Here is a 26,350-nt window from a genome sequence, read left to right as displayed (position 1 = left end):
TGTGATTCATTGGCCTTGACTCTGAATAGTCAAATCTAATTTGGAGGATTTTCACTGACTAGTGAAATGTGAATCATTTAAGCAAGTTCATTGTCATTCAAATGCATAAAGATTATGCTCTTTAAGCGTTTTAGTGACAAGAAGTTTCATTATGATTACTAGCACTAAATGCACATCCAACTCTGCTTGCAAAATTCAGTTCCAAATGATGCACAGTTTATTGATGATGTGGAAAGTTGCTCTGCTGCATGCTACTGTGACTGGCAGAGGCAGTAGGCATTCCAATCACCTTAACTTTGATCTGGGAGGATGCTCAATATCATACCTGTGAAGTGACAGGTACACACAGTACAATTAAAATCAGTCTGTATTGAATTATCTGAAACAATTTTCACAGGCTACTGATGTAATGTGTTGTTTTTATTGTTATTGATTATTTTCTTGTATTGATTCACTTAGTTTGTTCCCCATAGATAACTGTATAGAACTATAGAACAAACCAGTTCTTTAAAGTCTGAACACAAATTCATTTGTGATTTTTTTTCTTATGAATCATTTTTATTATGAATCATTTCATTAGAAAGCTAAGTCCACATGAGTAAGTTTTTTTTTATTACTTTTTGTGACCTGGGTATCACCTGCTCGGCTATCATTTATTGCCCATCGATCATTGGTGGTGGTGAGCAACAACATTGAACTGCAGCAGTGAAGATATGCCCGTGGTACTGTTGGAGAGGATGTTCCAGAATTTAGATCCAGTGATATTTAAGGATCAATGATATATTTCCTGGTCAGGGTGGTGCACAGCTCTGAGAGGAACCTGAATGAGATGGTGTTCCTTTGTACTTTTTGGTGGCATAGGCCATGGTTTTGGGAGGTGCTGTTAGAGTAGCCTGGGTGAGGAACTGCAGTGTATTTTGTCAATGGTGTACACTGCAGCCACTCTGCACTGGTGATGGAGGGAATGGATGTCAGTATGTTCAATGCAGTCCTTTGGCATGGATGTTGTTGGGTTTCTTTGGAGTTGTTGGTGCTGCACTCATCCAGACTGGTGGAGAGTACTCCAATATGCTCTTGAATTGTGCGTTGTAGATGTTGGAAAGGCTTTGGGGTGTCACAAGATACCTAGTCTTTGACCTGCTGTAGTAGCCTCAGCATTTATAAAGCTGGACTATTTCAATGTCTGAACAATGGATGGTTGAGGACTCAACAATGGTACTGCTATTAAATGTCAAGGGTAGTTGGTTAAATTCTCTCTTGTTGCTTTGGTCATCCCCTGGCACTTTTGTGGCATGAATGTTATTTACCACTTATTAGCCTGTGTCTGAATGTTGTCTCTGTCTAGCTGCATGAATGCATTGGCTGTTTCATTTGCTGAGGAATTGTGAATGGAATAAAATATTATGCAGTCATCAGCAGACACCCTCACTTCTGATCTTAGGACAGAAGGAAGGTTATTGATGAAGCAACTAAAGATGGTTGGGCTAAAGAAACTCCTTCAGTGATATCCCAGGGCTGGGATGTTTGACACTAGCAACCACAACCAGCATGTGCAAGGTATGATGAGCTCTCAGAGTGTTTTCCCTTTGATGCCCATTGACTTCAGATTTACTCGCGCTCCTTTATCCCACACTTGTCTTGATGTCACGGGTAGTTACTCTCGCCCTCCCTCTGGAATTCAGTTTTTTGGTCCATATTTGGACCAAGGCTGTCAATAGGTCTGGAGCTGATTGGTCTTGTCAAAACTCAAACCGGTTATTGGTAGGTAATTGCCATTGTAAGTAGGTACAGTCGATGACAGCTTCCATCACTTTGGTGATTGATTGGACAATAATTAATTAGATTAGATTTGTCCGATATTTTGTGAGCAGCCATACCTGGACAATCCTACATTGTCGAGTAAATGCCAGTGTTGTAATTGTACTGAAACAACCTGACTAGGGGTGCACCTAGGTCTGGAGTTCAGGTATTCAGTACTACATTTGAGATGTTGACTGGTCCCATAGCCTCTTCTGTATACAGTGCTCTAAGTCCTTTCTTGATATCATGTGAAGTGAATTAAATTGGCTAAATGCTGGTTTCTAAGATGGTGGAGATCTCAAGAGGAAGCTGAGATGGATCATCTATTTCAATTCTGACTGAATGTTGTTCTGAATGCTTTGGCCTTCAGCCCCACCATCAGTGAGGGGAATGTACTTGTAGCCGCCTCCTCTCATTAGTTGTTTAATTGTTCACCACAATTCTGTTCAACTTATTAATCAAATTCATTCATTTTATAGCACACAACTTTGTGAAACAAACATTATATTTATTCAGCCAGAGACTAATTCAAATCTATATTTACTTCTCTGCAGATTTCCTAAATTACAGGACAGCAAGAACCACTTTTGCCATACCACTAACAACAGCTTACTTTTATGTATCTCTTCTGAAGCGGAACATTATCCCAAAGCCTTTTACAGATCAATTTCTGTTTGCACTTAAGTGAAACAGACAATGGTTTTGGTCTTCCTGATGTTTTACATCTTAATATCTCCCACTCAATAAATCATAGAGTCATAGAACAGTACAGCACAATAGAGGGCCTTTGGCCCACAATGTTGTGACGACCTTTAAACCTCACCTAAGGCTATCCAACCTCTACCTCCCCCATATCCCTCTATTTTAACTTCCTCCATATGCTTATCTAGCAATCTCTTGAACTTGACCAATGTGCCTGCCTCCACCACCGCCCCAGGCAGTGCATTCCAAGCCCCAACCACTCTCTGGGTAAAAAAAACCTTCCTCTGATATCTCCCTTGAACTTCCCACCCATTACTTTAAAGCCATGCCCTCTTGTATTGAGCATTGGTGCCCTGGGAAAGAGGCGCTGGCTGTCTACTCTATTCCTCTTAATATTTTGTACACCTCTATCGTGTCTCCCCTTATCCTCCTCCTCTCCAAAGAGTAAAGCCCTAGCTCCCTCAGTCTCTCCTCATAATGCATACTCTCCAAACCAGGCAACATCCTAGTAAATCTCCTCTGCGCCCTCTCCAACGCTTCCACATCCTTCTTTCTTTCTTTCTTTTTCAATCTTTTTATTAGTTTTCAAATTAATACAGATTAATGTATAACATCAATGTTTGTACATGTAATACAAAGAGATCAGGAGAACAATCATGGCATAGATAATCATAAAGAACAATAAAATATTAAAAATCTGTAGATCCAATGATCTCTTAGTAAATGAATATAATATAAAAGAAAAAAAGATTTATTATATAAAAAAAAAGAAAAAAAAAAACAAATCAATACGAAAAAATATAAACAATATATCAAACCAAACTAAGCTAAACAGAAAAATTTCAAAAAAAAACAAGCAAAGAAAAAGACTGGACTAAGATTTCTCAGTAGAAACAGAGCAATATTATGTCGTCAACTCCATTCCTCTAAATTGGAAAGTTATTGAAAGGGGATCTATATCATGTGAAAATATTGAATAAATGGACTCCAGATATCTTCAAATTTAAACGAAGGATCAACAATACCACTCCTAATTTTTTCCAAGTTTAAACATGATATAGTTTGGGAGACCACATCCTTCTTATAATGAGGCAACCAGAACTGGACACACTACTCTAAGTGTGGTCTAACCAGAGTTTTATAGAGCTGCATCATTACCTCGCAGCTCCTAAACTCGATCCTATGACTCATGAATGCTAACATACCATACACTTTCTTAACTACCCTATCCACCTGTGAGGCAACTTTCAGGGATCTGTGGATATGAACCCCCAGATCCCTCTGCTCCTCCACACTACCCAGAATCCTGCCATTAACTTTGTACTCTGCCTTGGAGTTTGTCCTTCCGAAGTGTACCATCTCACACTTCTCTGGATTGAACTCCATCTGCCACTTCTCAGCCCAGCTCTGCATCCTATCACTATCCCTCTAATAAACAAAATCTTACCGCAACACCTATTTTACTTGTGAGAGAAAAACAATATAGTTAATGAAATTTGAAGACACAAACCAGAGTCAAGTCCCCAAAATCATATGCTGAATATAATACGTTATAAATAAAGATTGGAATATTCCAGTCAGAGTGGACCAATACACCCCTCCAATGTATATTGGAAGTCAAAGTGATACCTATCTCCATCATAGCGAATGTGCAGCTCATTTTTTTAAAAAAAAGATTCTCGTTTTGAAATCATAGTGGAATAAGAATCTTGTATGTAGAATTTTTTGAAAGCTTTAAATGAATATATGCACCAAAAATGTAACTTTATCTTCATATAACAATAGCCAAAAATTGCTAGAGGATCAGTAAGATTATTGAATAAGCTTTTATCCATGTATAATTAATTCAACAATATGCAGGGTGCAATAGAGCCACTCATGTCGGGTTCTTCAAGGTCAAGGATGCATAATGGATATTTGTAGTCCCCTCAAGTAAAAGGGAGACACCTTGTCCCAGCCTTGTGGAAGTCACAAGGGTTACTCTAGACTAGTGGTAGGCTGGTAAAGCCCAATTGAAAGGTAAACATGAGGAGATTTAGTTATAATCATAGTAATGCAATGTTTCATCTTGATTCATCGTTTCAAATATTCAAGCGTTCAAAACTTAATGATATATGCCAATGGAATGCGTTTGCATGAAAGTTGGATTAATCCATTGCACCGTCCTGTCCCACTGAAACTTCCATTTCTTCACTCGGTGTCTAAGGAATGAAACCATAGATGACACGGAGGAATCTTGGATCATTGAGCTGTCACTTTTTTATTCACCTTCAGAAAGATGTTGGTAGTATTCTAGTTTTGAAGGCGGATGAATCCAGACTGTTTATGAAAGGGAAATGTAAATTTTTCCATCTGAGCTCTAGGATCAAATTTTCTCATAGCATCCTTAAGTACATGGTAAATGTTCCTCACCCTGGCTCTGATCCATTTCTAGTGAATCAATTTAGAATCAGAAGTAGAGAATCATTGCCTGCATGGTAATAATTGAAACCAAACTCAAAACATAATCCCAGCAGCATGCAATCTAACCAATTGCCTGGTCCATAAATAGTGAGTACTCCTGTAAGGTGAGTTGCAGTCAGGCAGATTCTTGTCCACCTGATCCTATTCATTTTGCAACAAAAATTAAGGGAAAGCTGTCCATCTTTGGAACTTGCATCCTCCCCTCGGTTTTTTTAATAAATGAAAGCAAAGGAAGTATGAAACTGCATGTTCTTTGTCGGATGGTCCATCGTAAAGAGTTTTTTTTAATAAAATTGTCTCCTTCTCTGGCCTTAATGTGATAATGCAAAGAGATTTGAATGTCAGTCTTTAATGTGTATTAGCAAGGTTGTCTGTAAAGATGTTTATAATTTTTCCAGAAATCTTGACCAAAAAGTATGATCTGCACATATTTTCTTTGACTGATATTGATGTTTGTAGCTCTGTGTTGGTGTTGCAAGTGTTTTCATTAACATAAATGCTGCTTTAGAGCTGTGAAATGTTTTCCTGATCAGGTTTATCTGTTCAGTGTTCCATCAGATGACTACCTGTTGTGATTACTGTTAATCTAATGTATAATTAACTTTTAAGCAGTTGCCTATTATAATGAAAGCTGGTTCTAATTCCAGCTTTCTCACTTTGAAGAATACCCATGATCTATCTCATTGTCAGGCATATTGCAATGGAAATTGTGTGAAGATACTTCCAAGAGCTGTTTAATGAATAATTTGTTTGAAAGCATTAAAAAATCCTTAATAGATCCAAAAGGCTGCAGTGAAATAATGCTAATTGTTTATTGATGAATGCACATAACCACAAGTGCAGGAGGTGTAGCCTGTTGTAGTCGTGTGCTCAATCAATAAGTTGATTCATCAGTGCTTAGTGATTGAAACAATGAAAATGTCGGAAGGCAAGAAAGCTTAGCAGGGATCCGCACTCTTTCTCCTTTTGCTGCATGGGTGGCCCAGTAATGTTCCACCAGCAGCAGAAGCTTCCCACAGACCTTCCAGCCTTCTGCCTTCCCCCAAAACACTGACAGGCTGTCCCTGGGTAATGAACGGGTTTTGTTTTTTTGTTTACAGATGTCCATAAGTTAATTTTATCCAAAGGTCAGAAAATATGCAGTATTCACTTGATATGTTAACCATCCCTGCACAGTAGTGTCATGAATGGCATCAAAAACACATAAGACTGATAAGAAAGAACAATTACTAAAAGTAGAGAGTGAGGGAAAACTAGTTCTGCCATTCAAAGGAAAGAACATTTGTACATATGTTGGACTTTAGAAATTAATAATATTATGGGAGCTTGTTCTTATGTCAGGGTGTCCATAAGTTGAGCGTTAACATAGGGATGGCCTGCATATACAAATAAGAATTCAGTCTTTCAACAGTTCTTGCATACAGGGTGCATTGGAATTGAAGGGCCCATACCATATTGAATTTTCACCATGGGCCCCTGTAAAAGGCAAATAGAGTCATAGAGCTATACAGCATAGAAACAGAACCTTCAGCCAAACTGATCCATGCCGACCAAGGTGAATAGACATTGTTGTGTGCGCACCTGTTACTTCATCCCTAGTCCTAATCCTCTCAGATCTAGCCTTCAGTGCCCCACCACTGCTAAGAATCTGTAAGCAAAGTAGACTGCAGCAGAATGAATGAGTCACATGAGCTCCCTGGATTCCTGGCCTTAACCATGAGGATATTTCTTTTTGTGATCTGGCACAACTTGTACAATTAGGGGGTATTAGCCCCTGCAGTTTATAAGACGCGTTGGATCCTGAAGTGGAGTTAGAAGCACAGCATGAGTGCAGTCCATGAATGCAGTCATTTCCTAGCCATCTGAATCTTGGGGAAGCTGGCAATGCTGGCACATCCATATGGTCTTGGAGTTATAGAGCAATGCAGCATGGATACAGGCTCTTCGGCCCAACCAGTCCTTACTGACTGCATTGTTCACCCAGCTCGTCCCAATTTCCTGCATTCGGCCCATATCCCTCCAAGCCCTGCTTCTCCAAGTACCTATTCAAGTTCTTCTTAAATGTTACTATTGTATCTGCCTCAACCACTTCCTCTGGCAGTTCATTATCCTGCTGAACATAAAGCAAGATAATGTTGAAGTTTTTCTTCAGCAGATCCCCCAGTGTTGCAGTGAGCTGGAGGTTAGGAGGTTGAGGACTTACAGTGTCCTTCACCTTGATGGACACAGCAGTCCAGACAGGGTTGAGTGATTGGAACTCTGCAAAAGCTTGCAACAGACCTTGAAAGACTTGGGCTTGGGGCACATTCCTACCTCAATTTCTTGAAGGACCAAAGTGGGTACATTGAGGTTAAGGGTCTGTGGACATGGCCCTTCCAGCCCTCCTTATTCTAGGACTCTAGGCACGTCGATGCGTTTCCAATGCTTGCCTGCTCCAGCTCATTTGGGACTGCCAAAGGAGCATCCATGGATAAGAAATTTCAAGTGTGCAAATGGCAGAGGACCACACCCAAACTCAAAATGATCAGGCTTCAGAAACTGGAGTGTTGTGCAGCAAACTGCGGAAGTTTGAGCAAAATTTGTGTCCCTTTAATCTCGTACTGCACAGAAAGCAAAGCTATGAGTGCCTGGTTCTGTTGTGACTGACCTGTAACAGATCTGACCTACAATTTATCTGATTTGGAGAATTTTGTACAATGGTTTGTTCTAGTTTTCCTGCACATCCTTAATGGAAAATGGGTGATCTGATGATCACAAATCACAATAGGATGTGCCTGGTCAGATTTTCAGAATGGTGCAAATTGGACAGGAAAAAATACATTTCCACTTTTCCTCTGCAAAAAATGCCAACATTAGCAGAATCTAGGGGCATATTTTCTTTATAACTGTTAGTCCCCTTGAAATATGTTATATAGTTTTATTAGCTGGTGTTCTCAGAACAATGCAAGAGGATACTTCTAATAGAAGAAGTGTCATAACGATGCAGAATTCCCTTTCAGTTGAAATGGAGTTTGGAGAAAGACAGCCTGGGTCTGTAAATGTTGGGTGCCAGGATGGTGGGTACAAGCAGATACCCAATGCACCCTGATATTGTTAATGTCACTGTCTTTCGTCAGTCTGTTTCATTCAATTCACTGGGAACAGGGCACCAAAAATAAAACTTATAACTTTCATGTATGTGGCAATAAATATGAAAAAAAGCTTCAAATTCAAAGAGTCTGTTTGTAACTTATCGGAGCCCAGCTGACCTTCAGGAACCATGTTGAATACAACAATTTACTGGAATGCATGAAACTGGAATATTGCTGACTATTATATGGTAATTGGATTGGACGTATTGGCCTCACGCACACACATTCTGTACAAAAGCATTACAATCAACCAAACAAGCTTCGAACTTAAAGCAAAGAATGGAGCAATAACGATAGGTGTGCTCAAAAACTCTCCACCTTCCATTTTCTTCAATTGCATTCCCATTGGTGGAAGCATTTTCACCATCAAAAATGTTCAATGGTCTTGTATTTTTAAATTGAAAGTGATCTCTTTTGGAATTTAGCAGCCTACAGAATACATCAAACAAACACTGATCTTTAGATGTAATAACAGAGGTAAGTGGGAATTTACACATACAAAGAAACCTGTTTCTTAAGTAGTTACAAGTGACAGCCAGAAGTCCAAAGCTCCAGGATCCTGTCAGCATGATAGAAAATATTGAACAGTTCTCCTTCACTAATTCATCAGGTTCGCCAGGCTGACATAGTTACAATAGCAAAGCATGCCTACAAAAAAAAGTCAATAAGAAAGCATAAATTTTAATTTGTAAATGGCAATCCAACTTTATTGGAGTTATGTTTCCCCACAGAAGGGATTCATTTGATCATTTACTCCAAATAATTCTTCTCATGAGTGAGAAGAATTAGATATGAAATATTTTCAATAATTAGGTTCATGTTCTTTTATTTATACATTTTTCAGTATCTGGGCAACAATGGCAAGACTGGTAATTACAGCAGGTCAATAATTGTCCATTGAGAAGCTGGTGGTGAATCACTGGTCCTTTTGATGAAAGAATTCCTGCAATTCTGTTGGGTAGGGAGTACCAGGATTTAGACCCAGGAATAATTTAGGATGAGTGAAATATTTACAAATTTAGGATGAGTGAAATATTTACGGATCAGGATGGAGTGCAGTTTGGAGAGGAACGTTTGCCTCCTGCTCTCGTCCTTCTTGATGGTAGACGTCGTGGGTTTGGATGTCCTGTCAGAATAGTCTAGGCAAGTAACTGCAGTATATTTTGTAGATGGTATGCTTTGCATTCATACTGTCTCATTGGTGTAGGAAATGAATGTTGAAGGTTGTAGATGGGGTATCAATCAAGCAGGCTGCTTGTCTGGATGGTGTTGAATTTCTTTGAGTTGCTGGAGCCATCGTGGTCCTGACTTGGGCTTTGTAGATGTAGGAAAGGCATTGGGATGTAAGAAGGTGAGTCAATCACTGCAGGATACACAGCTTCTAACATGCTTTTGTAACCATGGTATGAGGCCCGTCCAGGCAAGTTTCTGTTCAATGGTCCTGACATTAAAGGAAATAGAATGGGGCGCCACTGAATCAAGAGATAAGAATCCTTATTTTGGTGGGTTTTTTTCTACAGGTTATTTGGACCATCATAGTATTTCAGATCCTTTGGCATGCACGTGATTAGGTCACCAATTGTCTGATTGGCTGGAAAGTATCACGAGAATACTAATAAATAAAGTGTCATTCAGAATTAAATCCTTGACCCATTTAGTGTTAGAATGGTGAAGGTAAGATTCAAAATGACATGGAAAAAAGTCCAAAATTGTTTCAATAAAATGGAGACCAGTAACCTGAGGGACATCATAAATGGTAACTGTGAAAAGTCTGAGAGGAGATGAATGTCTTGAAATTGTTCTGCATTTGTAAAGCTCAATGCAGAGCTAGCAAGTTAACTGGTCGATGTCAGATCACTGGGTATGAGGGGCCATGGGTGTCTATAGTGGAGAGAAGCCCTGGAGAATTTAGGATAAGAGGAAGGAGAAATTGAGACATTGAGGATCAGGTGTGGGGATGGGAGGTCTGCAATTAGACTTGGGATGCAGAAAGGTTAGAGACATTCTCAGGGTAGAGGCCAGTGACGGAGGGCCCAAAGGAGACTGACACCAAGAGGATGGACCGTTGTGGGAGATCAATTAAAATTTCAACAGGACTTGTCCACATCAGGTGGCAGAAGATGGAAGATGATAGGTGGAGGCAACAAAGTGCTGAAAATGATGGAATATGGTAGGAGAGGAAGGTGAAGTATGGAATCAAGTGAGGGAGGTGAGTCAGATGGGAACAGTGGTGGAGGGCACCAGTGGGGGCAGACTGAGAAATGTCTTGGTGAAGTCCACCCTGTATAGCTGTATAAATCCTGTATGGATAAAGTTGGGAGAGGTGAGCCCTTCTATGTCTGCTGCCATGTGGTCTCCATGAGTGCTTGTGGTGCCTGCGATCCATTTCCGTGGGTGCAGACAAAGGCACATTGGAACCCTGAAATAAGATTGAAGGTGCAAGAAATGCACAGTATTTGTGAGCAGTGTGTAAAGTGAATAGTGAGGCTGCAGAGTGTCGTGGAGCAGACTGCCAGAGAAATGAAGCAGGAAGTGCTGGAAGCATCAGCATCCATGGAAAGAAAAACAGTTAATGCTTCAGATCAGAGATCTTCCATCAGAACTGGGCAAGAGAGAAATCAAGTTAGTTTTTAGTAGCAGGGAAGGTGGCAGAGAGGTGAGTAGAAGAAAAGAAATATCTCTGATAGGGTGAATCCAAATGAGTTAATGTTGCAGTTAAATACCAGTTAGGATCAGATTGTTCTTCGTTTATGTAATGTGTTGCTGATAGCAGGGCTATGAGATATGCGCATTAGGCCAGACCATACAAAACAAATAAGAAAAGCTGAGCCAAAATGATAACAGGCAGAAATGGCAAGTTCCAGTGCACTCAGAAAGAAAAAGTGAATTACTAAAGGTTCGATATTAAGTCTTGAAGGCTGCAACATGCCTAGATAGAAGCTTGTCTCTCAAGCTTGCGATGGGCCACATTGTCACAAGCAGAAAGATTAGAATGGGGGTGGGGTGGTGAATTAAGTTGGCAGGAAATCAGAAGCTTGGGTCATTCCTGCAGACTGAACCCAACGTGACCACATTGTGAACACCACATGCAGTACACTAGATTGGAAAAAGTGCAAGTGTATCACTGCCTTACCTGGAAAGATTGTTTGAGTCTCTGACGATGAGAAGGAAAGAGGGCAAAGTACATGTATTGCATCTCCTGTAGTTGTACAGGCAAGTGTCATAAGATGTGGAGTGGTAGATGGGATGGGAGAGTAAAGGGAACCAACACTTTAAAATGCTGAAGGGGGAAGGGAAGGGAATATGTGTCTCATGGCAGAAGCTTGTTGGCATCCTCTACATTGGAGAAATCAAGCACATATGGGGTGAACACATTGCAGAACACCTGCAATTTTAATTCACTGTATCACTCCCATTTTGGCCTTTGTGTCTGTGATCTCTAGCTCTGTTACAATAAAACACAACACAAGCTTGAGGAACAACATTTCATCTTGCATCTGGGTACATTGCCCCTTCAGAACTACATACTGAATTTTCCAACTTTAGATAACCCGCACTTTCTGTCTGTATCAGAATTAGTCATTTCTGTTTATTATCATTTTGGCACCTTTTTTATTTTTCTATTTGTGTAGTCTGGCCTTCTGGGCATGTCCCACAGACTTACTATCAGCAATACATCACACAGACAAAGAAGTGTATTCTGATCCTAACTGGGACATTTACGTATTTGGTCTCACCCTATCAGAGATATTCCCTTCGTTCCATTCATCCATTCCTCAGCTTCTCCACCACTGAAAATTAACTTATTTTCTCTCTTTCCCAGTTCTGATAAATGGCCCAGAACCTGAAATGTTAACTGTTTCACTTTCCATAGATGCTACCTGACCTGTGTGTTTCAGCATTTTCTGCTTTTATTTCAGAATTCTGGCATCTGTAGCAAAGAACTAGCAAAGAATGTAGTTTGAGTGTTATTGGCCCTTTAAATAGTTTGCTTTCTGAGGAATCAGCATTGGTAAAATCAGGATGTTCAGTGAGGATTGTCAGGTTCTGGGCCAGTGATTTTGAACATTTTGCTGGAAGGCAAAAATTTGGCACTGTTTTATTGCTTAAATCATTGATGCAAATTTCACGCTGGGACCATGCTTTTAGTGCTAACAAAAATCCAAATGTGCACACAAGAGTTGCAAAGGGACTTGGAAAAGTGTAGCATTTTGCACTTCTCCAGGTTAAACGGATTTCAAATACATTGCTATATCTTATTTCAGCATGGTGCTAATAATTTTTTAGCCCCCTATTTCTTCAAGCCTATGCCTGAGCCACAGTCAGTTGTCCTCTAATTCAGTATATACTTTATACAGCACTTCCATTGTAGTAAGATATTTCAAGGTGTTTTAGAGGAACATTATCAAATAACATTTGACACTGAACCACAAGAAGGCATTAGGCCACATGACCAAAAGCTTGCCTAAAAAGATATATTTTGTGCTGTATGTTTTTTAAAAAAAACTAACAATGGCAAAAGGTCTAGCAAGTGAAATCCAGAGCTTCAGGTCCAGGCAGCTGAAGCATACTCACTGGAGATGGAAGGCCAAGGATTATACAGCAGAAAGGACAGAGGTTGTAGCTGTAGTTTTGCAGACATGACATTTGTAGAGCTGGAGAAGGTTACAAGAAAGGGATGATTCTCTTAATTGATGAAGACTTAACTATAAATCTCTGTCTTGGAACTTGTCCTTTTCTGTTTCTCCTTCAAATTATGAACCATTTTAATTTATAAATATGAACTCTTTATACATTTTTATTACTTTGTAACAGCTGTTCACCTGTAACACACCTTGGTGTGTTTTCTGTGTTGAATATGTAGCTTATTTGTAAACTTTTCAGCTATTATTGATCATTGACAACAGACTAAGAGAGTAATTTTCTGATATTATGTTGGCAGCAGAAAGTCTCGTCCAACACCACAACTGGACAATTGTTGGTTTTTATTATTTTCAGATTTAAAATGTCTGCTGTCTGCTTTCCTCCACTGTGCCTGTTCACATCATCAGCAAATAACCAGAAATTTACTGCCCAATTATTTCATACTACATGCAGCTAATTAGGAACATTAACATGATGTTGTCCTTCTTTCTGGGAGACTTGGATACTAAAGTAAAGAGGTTATGCAGTAGTAATAAAGGGCATTAATTGCACAGTGGGGCCACTCCAGCAACCTGCGTTCAATCCTGACTTCAGCACTGTCTATGTGGAGTTTGTACATCTCCTTGTGAGTTTTCTCTAAGTGCTCCAGTTTCATCCCACATTCCAAAGACGTGCAGATTGGTAGGTTAATTAGTGATGTGGAGGTCAGTTGGAAGGGAGGTTACCCCTCATCCTGGCACCAATCCGATTGTTGCCAGCTTCTTCCTCCCTCCCTCCCATCAATCAATCCTGGCATTGTTTTAATTGACCCCTCTTCTTTGACCCTTGCAAAACTCCAGCAGTGGAGTTTTCTTGTCCATTAAGCAGAGCAGCATTGATCCATTACTTAATCTTGAAGAAAACATTCTACTTTTGGGGACTGAGTCCCTATCTGCTCCCCTTGCAGGCTACGCTAAAGTCCTCCCCTTTAAGAATCCATTCTCTACCCTCGCGTATCATTTGCATTGCAACAGGTGAATGAGAGTGTGGAGTGAAAACAGTGCTTGGCAATGTGATCCAGCTGTAAGCTTTCAGATGGATGCTGCTGAGAACCAGTTCCGCTGCACCTTTTCCATATTCCTCGACAGTTTATCTGACATCCATTGTAAAAGAAACAGAACTTACTCCAGTTAAATCAAAACCATCAAATTTGTCCTCCCCATAAACTTTGGATCTTGTTACCTGTTTCAACCCCTTTTGCATCACTGCCTCAGATCCAAACAAACTATGTGACTCACCCACAAATAAACTTCCAATCCCATGTCCTGAGATTTGAAAATCATTTGTGTTGCAGTCCAACTTGGTAAGATAAACCTTTAGAACTAATTTTTCAATTGTCACGATAATTGCTTACCACACAAAGCAGACACACATTCAAAGCAAGTACAACCTCAACAGAGCAGACTGAATCAAACAATTGGCAACATTGTACCTGTGCTTTTGCTAAAAGGGATCTTCAGTTTACATTGGGAGACCTATGAGCTACTCAAACAACTTATAAAATTCACAGAACAAGAAATTGTTTTCCAGCATTTTGCTGTTGTGATACTCATTCAGTGGGTGCTTTTGTTGTGGGACCTATGGAAGGACTCCATTTTTGGAGGCATTGATTGGATGGCCAATCAGGGTGGCTCGGGACCTTGGGGGAGAAGACAAATATATACCCACCAGTGAACAGCCTAATCTGTGATACCACATCCTACCAAGATATCTCTGATGAGCAATGTATTCACAGACTTCGGTTTTCCAGAGCTTTTGGTCAAATATATGACATAGTGAATGCAGGAAGACCATCAGCCAAACTTGCATGCCTGGACTGCTTTCTCCAAGAAAGTCCAGGTCAGATTGACTTTCAACTTCCATGTCACAGATTTTTAATTGGCTGCAGAAAATCTCTGGCATGTCTCCTAATTTGCTGCTCATCTGTGTCTCAGAGTTATCACACAGGCACTGTATTTGCAAAGGAACAATTTCACCGACTTTTTTTTCAGTGAGGAACAGGTGTTGTCAGGGCCACTGGGATTTGGTGTCCTAGAATTTTAAAAAATATTATGCTACAAAGGAGACTATTCAGCCATGTTGTGAAAACAACTACTTCTCCTAATCCCATCTTCCAGTACCAGGTCCATAGTTCAGTGAGTTATGGTCTTGAAGTTCATGCCCAGGTATTTTTTTTAGATGTGAATGAGGGTTTCTGCCTTTACCACCCTTTGAGGCAGTAATTAGCAGACTTCCAACACCCTCTTTCTCTGGGGGGAAAAAACCCTCATCTCCTCTCTAACCCTTTTACCAATTACTTTCAATATATGTCTCTTGTTTTGTTAAGGGAAAAAGGTCCTTCCTATTTACTCTATCTGGGCCTCTCATAATTTTATTGACCTCAATTAAGTCTCCGCTCAGCCTCTATACCAAAGAAAACAATGTTAGCTTATCCTTTCTTTCCTCAAAGCTAAACATTTCCAATTCTGGCAACATTCTTCAAAATCTCCTTGGCACCCTCTCCGGTACAGAAATGTAATGCAATATCACAACTATATGCAATATTCAAGCTGCACTCTAAATAGCATTAACTAAAGTTCTCGCACAATCTCTCTGCTCTTAGAATCCTGAGGCATTTTATACATATATTAGGAATAAGAGGGTAACGAGAGGGTAGGGCCACACAATGACAAAGGAGGAAATTTATGCTTGGAACCAGAGGAAGTGGGCAAAGTACTGAATGAGCACTTTGCATTGGTGTTCACCAAGGAGAAGGACATGGAGGATAGTGAGATCAGGGAGCGGTATGCTGATATTCCAGGCCATGTTGCTATCAAGAAGGAGGCTTCTGAAGAAGGTGGATGTCCCCAGGACCTGATGGGATCTATGCCAGCTTACTGAGAGGGGCAAGAGAGCAGATTACTGGGGGTTGACAGAAATCACTCTCTAGCCACCGGAGAGATCCCAGAGGTTTGGAGAATAGCAAATGTTGTTCCACTGTTTAAGGAAGGCAATAGAGACAAACCAGGAAATTATAGGCCAGTGAGCCTTACATCAGTGGTAAGCAAATTATTGGAGAAGATTCTTAGGGCCAGGATCTACTCACAGCTGGAAACGCATAAACTTATTAGGGATAGTCAGCATGGCTTTGTGCTGGGGAGGTCATATCTTACAAGCTTGATTGAGTTTTTTGAGAAGATGATGAGGCTCATTGATGAGGGTAGGCCAGTGAATGTTGTATACATGGACTTTAGTAAATCTACGACCAGGTCCCTCATAGTAGAATGACCCAGAAGATTAAAGCACATGGGATCTATGGAGACTTGGTAGATTGGATTCAAAACTGGCTTGGTTATAGAAGGCATTCGGCATACTTGCCTTCATCGGTGAGGTATTTAGTATAAAGGGGAAGCCATATTGCAGCTATATAAAACTTTGTCCACATTTGGAGTATTGTGTGTGTTTCTGGTCAGTACACTACAGGAAGAATGTAGAGGCTTTGAAGAGTATGCAGCAGAGGTTCACCAGGATGGTGCCTGGATTACAGAGTATTAGCTATAAGGAGAGCTTAGACAAACTTGGATTGTTTTCTCTGGAGTGTCAGAGGCTGAGGGGCAACCTGATGGAAGTATTTAAAACTATGAGAGGCATAGATAGGGTAGATGGAGATTTTTTTGCAGGGTGGAAATGTCAAATACTAGAGGGCAGAATTTTAAGGTGAGAGGGGAGGAAGTTTAAAGGGTTTACGAGGCAATATTTTTTAAACAGATCGCGTTAGGTGCCTGGAGTACACTGCCAGGGAAAGTGGTGGATGCAAATATGATAGTAACGTTTACGAAGCATTTAGACAGGCATGAAAAGACAGGGAATAGAGGGATATGGACCTTTTGCTGGCAGATGGGATTAGTTAGGTTGGCAAGGTCGGCACAGACATCATTGGACAAAGGGCCTGTTCCTGTGCTGCACTGTTCTTTGTCTGTGACTGAGCTCATAAAGGTAAGCTTCCCGTATGTCTTTTAACCATCTTGTTGACGTGTCCAGCTACCTTAAAAGATCTGTGGGTTTACACTCCAACATCATATGAACATACAAATCAGGAGCAGGAGTAGGCCACTCTGCCCCACATATCCTCTCAGTTATAGTATATTCCCTTGCTTTGTTGTTCCTCCTCAAATGCATTACCTTACACTTTGAATAAAACTCCATTTTCTATTTTTCTGCTCAACTGACCAGACCATGTATATCTCCCTGCTGTCTAAAGTTTTCCTCCTCACTGTCAAACACATGACCAACTTTTCTCTCATCTGCAAACTTCTTTATCATGCCCCTAGCTTTAAATTCAAATTAATTAAGTGTATCACAAAAAGCAAGGGTTAAGTACTGAGAAATGTGGAACTAACTGCCTGCGAGATAAAATGTCCATCGCCCTTTGCTTCCTCCCAGTGAACAATTTCAGATCCAACAAAAACAGAAAATCCATGGGGAGAGAAACAGAGGCAATGTGTTTCAGGTCAATGCCCTTCATCGGAACTGGAAGAGTGAGAAAACAAGTGTGTTTTTAAGTTGCAGAGAGGGGGAGGGTGGGGAGAACAGAACAAATTGTTTCTGTGATTGGGTGCAGACCAAAGTTAGAGATAGGAGAGATAGTCATATAAGATTTAACAAATCCATTCTGACTCTCTTTGATTAATCTGTGCCTTTCTCGATGAAGATTTGTACTGCCTCTTAAAATTGATTCCAGTAATGTGCCCAGCACTGAAGTTAAAACTGATTGGCCAGTAATCACTTCCTTCTTTTTAAATGACACAATACTACATGGGCAATAAAATGTGAGAAACAATCAGCAGGTCAGGCAACATCTGTGGAAAGAAAAACAGAGTGAACATTTCGGGCCAAGGACCTTCCATCCTATTACAACAAGAGTACTTCAATCCTCTGCCACAGCTGAGCAGGGAAAATTGACAAATGATGATATTTAGTCTCCCCAGTTGTTACCCTTACTTCTTTTAACAGTCTGGCAACATACCCAGTTTCAAAGTTACCTCCTTTTATATTTTATTGACTAATACTTGCATATCCCTTTGAGTAATTGTGAGAACTGTCTCCCTCTTCCCTGTAGCCTCTGTCTCCCCCAGGCATGTTCCAGAGATCTTGCTGCTCTCAGGTTTTAAACAGAGTGTAGATAATCTCATAATTGCAACCATGGATGGCAAACTGAGATGTTGCAAATAGCTTCAGCCTGAAAGATTTGCAAGGCATAAAAGTAAATGGCCAAAGTGATCCTGATAGCTCAGCCTGTGCTGTCCTCAACCCACTCTTCAGCTTGCAGAACTAACTGAAGTAGGCAGGTGATTTTAGCAATGTTATATTTACTAAAGCACCTTGTAAGCTATTCATTGCTGAAATTTGGATAGGGAATTCCTCCCTGATGATCCTGATAGTGTCTCCTCTCCTCTTCCACTACCTCCTTCCTCTTCAGCAACTTATCTTCTTTGTGCACCTTCTGCTCATTGAGAGCAGTCATTTTGTACTCCCAGATGGCTATCTACTAATCTAATGGATATTTACTAATTTAAATTTTTTTAAAATTTGTTTAATTTTAAATTTTATTTACAACATGGTAACAGGCCCTTCCGGCCCAACAAGTCCACGCCGCCCATTTTAAACCCAAGTTAACCTACCTGTACGTCTTTGCAACGTGGGAGGAAACCGGAGCCTGTGACTATCTGGTTAATGCCTAAGCCTCGAAGTCAGTCCATAAGTAATCTGTAAAAAGTTGATGATCTCATGAAATAGCATTGGTGGGGATATCTTGCTGCTTAAGATGTATTCTGCTGCGCAAAGTTAGGAGAGAGCATTAGCTCGATAGTTCATTTCCATCTTAGCAGGGCTGTAATCAAAATCAGACTTGTGTGATGATTGGAGTCATCATCTACTTATTCACCCTACTTTGTGACAGCTGTTAGCTGAGATTGCTCTAAAATCCTTAAGAGTTTTGTAGCTGACACAAGTGTGCATTGGGTGCTGAATTAGAACCAATTTAGCCCCATAGCATTCAAATAACAAGTGCTACTGTGCAAAAATGTGACCATGTTGTGATTCTTAATATTGTTGTTTCCTTAAGGATCTGTTGATCTCCAACTTGAATTAGGATAGAGGTCTGTTAGAACCCTGAAAATTTCAGGGACCATATTTCCACCAAAGTGAAACTTAAGAGATATAAGAGCCACACTTTGTTTGGGGTGGAGAGGGTGGTGGTTTTTGGGGAGATGAGAGGTTTGAGAGGAGAGAGAAAACAAGCAGAAGCTACTCTCCAACACCTTGTCTGAGTTGTGACATTAATTATTTTCGGGATTGTTTTGAGGAACATTTGGGTGACCTGTCTAGCTCTTGATATTCTTAATAAGCTCAGGGAATTATTTCTGCTCACAAAGGCCAAACCATGGTTAAAAAAATATTCTAGCATCAGATGAAAATTTTCTGACACGTATTTCAATTATTGTGTGCAGATCCTGAATGTGAAATGGACTGAGGAAAGTTTAGATTAAAACAGAAGATGCTAGAAATACTCAGCAAATCAGGCTGACCTGCTGAGTGTTTCCAGCCAACATAAGGATCATCTGCCCTGCCCCACTGCTCCCCCCACCCCCCCCTGCCTATGGTCTGTCTAAGCAATGATTCTCCAGTTCTACATTGCCTTGCCCACTTAAGGCACTTAATTTACTGCAATGAGAAGAATTGTCTCTGTATTTTGTGAAACAAATATCAGCGGAATGCTGGGACAACCATAGTGTAATGTAAATTTCAACAAACGAAGAATTGTTACAGCTTAGGCAAGCTGTAGTTTGCTAAAATGTTTATAAAATTCAATTCTAGAGTAGAGAACTTAGCTGGTAAAAGCCATTCCATTTCCTTAGTCAATAATTTCAGTATTCTTGTAATGTATTTAAAATAAATAGGCTCTGTGCTTTCTTTGTATTTTTAGCACCTGTATCATTACAATGTCATTACAGTGCTAAAAAGGTACAAGGAACGTGTGTGTTGTGCACCATTTCTGGAGGAGAGCCACTCAGCTGGTACCTGGAAATGTTCTGCCTTTCTACTGCACTCTGGATGATGGAGTTTTCTGAATCCCTGCATACACAGGACACCTCTAAAGATTTGACATCCTTCTCTATACTATCCTTACATTGGTGGCGTGGCAGAATTCACCAGCCCACCGTGTAATATGTTCTAGAGCACATTTACAGGCAGCTTCTCCCCACCACAGATCTGAGGAAGTCTGATTTTGAAAGATGTAATTGTGCAAGGCTGTGGTTTCTTATTTATATAACCTCCTTTGCATAAATCTTCATCCTCACTCTCCTGTTAAAACAGCTGTCTGTCATTATGAAAGGAATTACAACCTGAGTTTCTTTGGTTCAAGTCATTTTCATGGCACCCAGAGGCCTGCGGAACAACACTGTTCATTCTCAGTCTTCCACTGAAAAATTTACAGACTATCGCTGTAAACACCCTTTCGTGGTGTGTCATGTGCACATCCTGCCTCTGACCAAGCATGATATTTCAGAGAAACAAACAAGATGCTGGAGGAACCCAGTGGGTCAGGCAGCATCTGTGCAGGGCAATGGGCAGTTGACGTTTCAGGTCAAAACCCTCCAACTGGCCTGAGAGAGAGAGGGGAGACAGCCAGTATAAAAAGATGTAGGGAAGGGGTGGAGCAAGAACGGACAAGTGATAGGTGGATCCAGGTGAGGAGGGGAGAGTGCAAGTAGCAACAGAAGCTGGGAGGTGATAGGTGGACACGACAAAGCACTGCAGATGATGGAATCTGATAGGAGAAGAAGGTGGAGCATGGAATCAAGTAAGGAAGGTGGGGAGGACGGAGGGGAACCAGTGGAAGGAGAATGTGGGTGAAGGGCAGATGGAATGGGTAGCGGAGGGGAAAGAAAAAAGGTGATGGGTTGGGCTGAGTGTGGGAAGAACTGAGTAGATCAGGAGGAGAGAGAAAGGGGAGGTGGGGGAGAGGAACAGTTTACCTGAAATTGGAGAATTCAATGTTCTTGCTGTTGGGTTGTAGACTCTCCAGGCGGGATATTGAGGTGCTGTTCCTCTAGTTTGCATTTAGCTTTCAACCTGGGCAGTGGAGGAGGCTGAGGACAGATGAAAAGACCAGGGAGTCACAGAGAGAGTGAACCCTGCAGGAAGGAGTAGGGAGGGGATGATGTGGCTGGCGGTTGTTAATTTACCCCAAAAGATTTTTTAATGCCCAGTGAATGCTGTTTTTAAAAAAGTCATCTTTTAAAAAAAGTATCTGTTTCTTGATACTAAAGCAAATTACTGCAGAAAACTACTAAAATAAAACAGAAAATGTTGAAAAGACTCCACAAATCAGCCAATGTATGTGAAAAGTGGAACAAAATTAATGTTTCAGGTTAATGACCTTGCATCAGATCTGACCTGAAACATCAACATCAACATGGTTTTTTTCCTTTTTATTTCCCTATTTTTACACTGAGACCTCATAAGCTGAAATTAATGAATGGATTGAAATGGAGTTATTCATCTGGACCCACGACTGCACCCATATGTGTGAAAATCAGAGAACTGAGCTGCTTAGACATCTGTAAGGAAGATTGCTGATTTTTTCTTCCTTTATTTTGAGTGGAGTCTGGATAATTCTATTCCAGCTGTAAGCTCCAATACCCTATTATCCACATCAGCAATCTACAAGAATCTTTGCATCTGGGTGCAGATACAAGACGTTCTTCCCTTCTTGCATCGTCATGAACACTGTGACTGACGCTCAATTGAATTTTAAATGATATGCAAGTGACATTTTCATTATGACAACAGGAAATATATTAGTATGCAAATTGTAATGATCAAGAGTGCCATTATGTGAAAAGGTAATTCTGTTTCAACTGGAGTGTTAGGGGAGTGTGACAAAGAGGTGATGAAATTAAAGAGATGACTGCTTGATGTACTGGAAAGTAACTGGTTTGGAAGTATGTTTTCATGAGCTGAGTTACAAAAGCCTTAATTTAACTGTTCTGTATAAAGATATCTGATTCTCCTACAGAATGGGTTATGCTTAATGTGGTATTAATAATGCAGTACGTCAGTGATAGCATAACCTTTTATGTGTCTCTATATTCTAATTTCAAGTAAGAAGGAAATGGACAGTTTTAAGTAGACTCTCCCTAAAATTCTCTGCAAATGTGAGTAGAATTGCTACTCACATTTGTGAGTAGAATTGTTTAACCTTTAGAGGTCAAAGATTGCATAATATCCTGCTACATAATGCAAAAAATATTGAAAAGAAGAAAAACATGCCTGAGCCACAAATGGCCATCTTCTATACTTAAATGTTGACATTAACCCTACTTGATGGAAAAATGCAAATGTTTATTTTCATTTAATCAGAAGGATTACATACTGTATATCTTTGAGGAAAGTCCTTCCTACCTTCCCATAGTTTTTGTTTTGAGAGAAAATAAAGGCAGCACCTTTGTTAGAGATAAAAATGGTGCTGGGGACCTTGACAACAAGCTCTGCTCTGCATATATCAGTTGAAGCTCACCTTCACTCTGGCAATGCATACTGAAATATCACATTTGTGTTCCAGTGTTCACTTCAGCCAGGGAAGCATGTCAGCCATAAATGTGTGGTGGGTCATTGCTCCCTCAATGACTTCGGGTTGCCAGTACATTGTTAAAGAATGGTTCAGTTGGATGACTTGCCCATTATATTTTTGCTCTTCTACCATTACAGAATTATGAATACAACATTTAGATGACTTGAACCTATGTTAGTTGTTTGCAATTGTCTTAAAATAATCCTGACACAGAATGCCACCCTGAAATTAAAATATAATGACCACTGCTTGAAGACTATAAAACCTATAAATCCTTGTCATTGATAGTGACAGGCTGGCTGATGATAGAGTAGGTTCTCTTGTGATTCATGAAAGCCTTGGGATTGTATGCATGAACCAAAGTGGCAAAAAGACAGCATTGTCTGGGCTGATCTGCCAAGTGACAGATATTGCAGGCACCAATATTCAGCTCCCACATTTCCAGAGGGAGAATGTTGTCAGTTATCCAGAACAAAAAGTATTTCAAAGATTCTTTGATTTATTATTGAACCAAGGATGGGCTGATGCCATTGTGTATGCTAAGAAACAAAAAACTGCAAATGCTGGAATCTAGATGAAAAACACGATGATGCTGGAGGAACTCAGCAGGCCAGGCAGTTTCTGTGGAGGAAAGCAGGTGGTCAACTTTTCGGGTCAGGACCCTTCTTCAGGACTGAAGATAGGAAAAGGGGAAGCCCAATATATAGGGGGGAAAAGCAGAGCAGTGATAGGTGGACAGAAGAGGGGAGGCGGGGTGGGCACACGGTGATGATAGGCAGATGCGGGTCAGAGCGAGTGATAGGCAGGTGCAGAGGAGGAGGGCAGAGCAGATCCACCGGGGGATGGGGTCAAAAGTGAGGAGAGAAAGGGAAAAAAGGGAGGTAGAAAAAAGAGGCTAGGAAAGGGAAGCAGCATGGTGGGGGGTGGGGTTGTGGGGAAAGGGGTGTGGGGATTACTTAAAGTGGGAGAATTCAATGTTCATGCCGTTAGCCATTGTGTATGCTTTTTATCAACCACGGGCTTAAAGTTTCAAGCATGTAATGACAACGTCCAGCACAAAGAGGGCCTTTCTGTGTTGGAGATGGTCTTCAGGCTATATTTAGACCCTCCTCCTATTTCTATTGGGACCAGCCATCTGTGCTTGCCATTGTTCTGGGCTGCTCAACACGTCCCAGTGGGCCAGAGGATACAACATCACCCACACTTCACAACATCAGGAAGATCTTACACAGAGAAAGGAATCCAATATCCATTCAATGACTACATCATTTCACCCTATGAAGACATTCCCCTTTTCCCCAACCATTACCCTCCCCAATCTTCTCTGCTACTTAGACCAACTTTCGCTCTCTCTCTCTCGGTTCTGATGAAGGGTCTTTGACCTGAAACATTAACTGGTTCCTTTTGCCACAGATGCTGCTTGACTGACTGAATTCTTCCAGCATTTATGTTTTTATTGCACATAATGCACGTGTTTTTCATGTTATCGTACATAGAAATGCTCAGCTTAAAATTGTCTCTTTCTTGTACCACAATATGATGCACCAAATATTGAATCAACCTGATACCAAAACAAGCAATGAAATACATTATTAGCAAGCAATGTATTAATTATGGAGACGCAAGAGACCACAGTTGCTGGAATCTGGAGCAACAAACAAGATGCTGGAGGAACTCAGCAGGTCAGGCAGCATCTATGGAGGGAAATGGTTAATTATGTTGGTGAAACAATTACCTTATCAGAGTAGGAAAATGTAATTACAAAAGTTATAGTTGTATTTAATGAATGCATGTTGAGATAAAGACTTCTGTTAGACCAGTGGTTTTCAACCTTTTTCATGCTGCAGCCCCCCCCAGAACATGTCCTTGTTAGATGGCGGACCCCCAAAGCCCACAAAATCAAACGATCAATAATTCATGCATACAACACTTAAATTACTGCACATACTCCCTATTGAAATAGTGACTATTTCAATTACTGATGATTACCAGCAGTGTCTTTCAGTGTTCAGTTCAATACGAAGGTTGTGCCTGTTTTACACTGCAGAGTTTGTCCAAACGTGGTGGTGTGTGCGACAAACATACGCGTATGTCATCCTCAATATTCAGTCTTGATCTGTATTTGGTTTTCACGGCAGTGACGGCAGAAAATGCTATTTCGTACAAATAAGTGGTTGCAAATGGTAACAGAACATTGACGGCTTTGCCGGACAGCGGTGGATACTCCTGGGAACATGCTATCCAGAACGACAACAGTGACATTCGGTTGAACTGCAAGTGCAAAGTCCTGTCAGATGATAGTTCAGCCAATTCTTCTTGTTCACGTCCAGTTAAATCAGTAAGCATGCATTCAAATGGATTTCAAATCCAATCAAACATGCTCGTGTCAGCGTTGCCAAAATACTCATGGAAATAATGTGACAGCTGTTGAATATGGTTCAAAGCAGTGCTCGCAATGGCCTCTGTCTTTGTCTCGTTCACTGTCAGAAAGTCAGCCAGCAAAGGAAACATATCATAGACGCCTCGCATCTTCCCTTCCAGATACAGAGTTTTTTCTGGAAGGCATTGATTTTGTCATGTGTTTTCAGAACATTTGAGCCAGGTCCTTGCAATGATAGATTTAAGCTGTTCAAAATGTTGAAAATATCTGCAAGGTAAGCTAATCTGGCAACCCACATCTCATCTGTCAAGAACTGTGCCAATGAACTGTTATGCTCATTTAGAAAAATGAGAAGTTCATCTCACAATTCATTTCCACGCTGCACAACGCGGCCTCGTGACAGCCATCTGACTTCTGTATGTAGCAACAAATGCTTATGCTTGGCTTCCATTTCGCAGCATATGTTTTCAAACAAACGATGATTGAGCGGCCTGGTTTTGATAAAGTTAACGATTTTAATGCACGTGGAAAACACATCCGCAAGATTTTCATCCATATCCTTTGCAGCCAAAGCCTCACAGTGAATCAGGCAGTGGGTTGCTGCTACATGTGGAGCTACTTCTTTCACTTGTGCAACTAGACCCGACTTCCGTCCCGTCATTGCGGCAGCACCATCCGTGCATACTCCAATACACTGTGTCCACGCCAATGCCGAATGTACAAAAAAAGTGTCAAGCACATGGAAAAGTTCTTCACCGGTTGTATGCCCTGGGAGCACCTTGCAAAACAAAAAGTCTTCCAAAGCCTCTCCTTCCTGGCAATATCGAACATAACTGCGCAGCACTGGCAACGTCAGTACTTTCATCGAGCTGAATTGCAAATCTGACTTGCTGAAGACATGCTGTCAGCTGGCTCTGTATATCTCCCGCCATATCACCAATTCTTCTGCTTACTGTGTTATCAGACAGTGGAATGTCTTTCAGTTTTTGACTGGATTCTTTTCCCAGTACAACTTTGCACATATCTACTGCTGCAGGCAGTATAAGCTCTTCTCCAATTGTGTGAGGCTTTCTGGAACGTGCTATTCATAATGCTACCAAATATGATGCTGGAAGAGCCTTCTCATTTACAGTGGTGCAGGCTGTCATTTGCCTTTCTGCTTAAGGTACAGCTCCTTTTGCCGCTCAAAATATTCCTTTGGCTTACTGGCAATATCTGGATGCACTGTTGTTAAACGGTGCTTCAATTTCGCTGGTTTCACTGCATCATTGGGCAGTGTTTGCAAACACACAACACAGAGAGGTTGGTCCGCATTTGTCCCCACTGCGATGAAGCCATATGAAATGTATTCTGGATCATACTTGCGTTGTTTTCTCTTTCGGTCACCCTTATCCCCTTCGTCATCAGAATCTTCCAGTTTCTGGTCAGCTTTTCTTTTCAGAAGTTTCTCCGTACTCAGCAATACACGCTGGACAGTTTAATTACTATTACTATTACTGATAAACAAAATTATCAAAACTAATCTAAAATTTACAAGGTTGCGCACTTTTCATTTAATAGTGACGTCACTGTGGC

The sequence above is a fragment of the Pristis pectinata genome, chromosome 19 (assembly GCF_009764475.1).
Source record: "Pristis pectinata isolate sPriPec2 chromosome 19, sPriPec2.1.pri, whole genome shotgun sequence".
NCBI lineage: Eukaryota > Metazoa > Chordata > Chondrichthyes > Rhinopristiformes > Pristidae > Pristis > Pristis pectinata.
The sequence above is the reverse complement of the archived record's forward strand: the minus strand, read 5'-3'. Positions refer to the sequence as shown.